The following is a 2,533-nucleotide window of genomic DNA, read 5'->3' on the forward strand; positions in this document are numbered from 1 at the left end:
AGGAAGAAGACAAGGATGTCCACACTTACCACTATTTTTCAACATAGTATTTGCAAATGAAGCATTTGACAAGGGATTAATCTCCAAAACATACAAACAGCTCATGCAGCTCAATATTAAAAACAAAAAAACAAACAACCCAATCAAAAAATGAGCATAAGACCTATATAGACGTTTCTCCAAAGGAGACATACAGATGGCCAACAAATACATGAAAAGATGCTTAACATCACTAATTATTGAGAAATGCAAATCAAACCTACAATGAGGTATTACCTCACACTGATCAAAATGTCCATAATCAAAAAATCTACAACAGTGCTGAAGAGGGTGTGGAGAAATGTGAAAACCCTTACATTATTGGTGGGAATGTAAATTTATACAGCCATTATGGAGAACAGTATGGAGTTTCCTTTAAAAAATAAAAATGCAACTACCAAATGACCCAGCAATTCCACTCCTGGGCATGTATCCAGAGAAAATTGTAGTTCAAAAATACATTCACGCCAAAGTTAATTGTAGCAGTATTTACAATAGCCAGGACATAGGAGCAACTTATATACAATGAATATTATCTAGCCATAAGACGGAATGAAATTGGGTCATCTGCAGAGATGTAGATGGAACCACAGACTGTTACAGAGTGAATTAAATCAGATAGAGAAAAATATTGTATATTAACGCATATATGTGGAATCTAGAAAAATGGTACAGATGAACTTATTTTCAAAGCAGAAATAAAGACACAGAGGTAAAGAACAAATGTATGGATACTAAAGGGGATGGGGGTTGGGATGAATTGGGAGATTGGGATTGACATATATACACTACTATGTATAAAATAACTAGTGAGGACCTACTGTATAGCACAGGGAACTCCACTCAATGCTCTGTGGTGACCTAAATGGGAAGGAACTACAAAAAGGAGTGGATATATTTATATGAATAACTGATTCACTTTGTTGTACAGCAGATACTAACACAATATTGTAAACCAACTATACTCCGATAAAAATTAATTAAACAATTAAAAAAAATAAACCTTTGTTGTGTTAAAAAATACTCTATATAGATAGATTGAATTCTACAATGGTAAATATATAAGCACACGAGAATTTATCAGATTACCTATGTTTACTAATAGATCAAAGGAAGAAATGGATAACAATGCCATGATAGTAGGTGCTTCAATACCACCTCTAGAAATGGAAAAAATAACATGCAGACAGAAAATTAACAAGGAAACATTGAACTTGAACCACAGTCAGATTAAATGGACCTAATGCACACGCACATACACCAGTATATGTGTGCGTATATATGTAATACTATGTAAAATATATATGTTAAATGACATGTTATATATTTTATGGAAATAAACACATATACATATTAAAACATATTACATATATTACATATATTTAATCTATAGCAGGATATTACACAGTTCTTTCAAATACATGTAGAATGTATTTTTCAAGATGATATGATAAGTCACAAAACAAGCCTTAGCAAATTTAATATGACTGAAATCTTTTCTGAGCACAATGACATAGAACAAGATATCAATAACAGGAGATAAGCTAAAAAAATTAGGAATATGTGGAAATTAATTAAACTCTACTGAAAAATAAATGTGTCAAAGAGGAAATCAAAGGGAAAATTTTAAATATTCACAAACAAATTAATATGACAACACAATTTGCTAAAATTTATGGAGTGTTGTAAGAGTAGTTCCTGGAGTGATGATATTAGTGATAAATGTGTATATTTAGAAAAAGAGAAAGATCCCAAATATCAACTAATTATATAGCAGAAGGAACTTTAAAAAAGAATAACATACTAGAATAACCAAAAATTAGCAGAAGGAAGGAGATAACAAATATCAGAGCTGAGGGAGGGAGACGCAAGAGGGAAGAGATATGGGAACATATGTATATGTATAACTGATTCACTTTGTTATAAAGCAGAAACTAACACACCCTTGTAAAGCAATTATACCCCAATAAAGATGTTAAAAAAAAATCAAAACAGAAATAAATGAAATACAGACTAAATAAATAAATAATCGATTAAACTAAGAACTGGTTTTTGAAAATATTAAAAAATATTGACAAGCCATTAGCTAAACTAAGAAAAAAAGAATAACATGTAAAACCAGAAATAAAAGTCATGACTTTCCAAAGATACCCAAGAAACAAAGGATCATAAGAGATGACTATTATATACCAAGAAGTTGGATAACCTTGAAGAAATAGATACATTTCTAGAAACATAAAACTGATAAATTAAATCATGGACAAATAAAATATGAACAGAAAATAACTAACAAGATTGAATCAGTAATTAAACCTCAAAAAAAAAAAAATAGCCCAGGAACAGATGGCTTTCCTGGAAAATTCTACCGAATATTTAAAGAAGAATTAGCACCAGTCCTTTTCACACTTTTCCAAAAAACTGAAGAAGAGAGAATATGCCCAAACTCATTCTTGAGGCTATATTACCCTGATACTATCATCTGATAAAGATACTA

Source organism: Delphinus delphis, chromosome Y, assembly GCF_949987515.2.
Source record: "Delphinus delphis chromosome Y, mDelDel1.2, whole genome shotgun sequence".
Classification (NCBI taxonomy): Eukaryota; Metazoa; Chordata; class Mammalia; order Artiodactyla; family Delphinidae; genus Delphinus; species Delphinus delphis.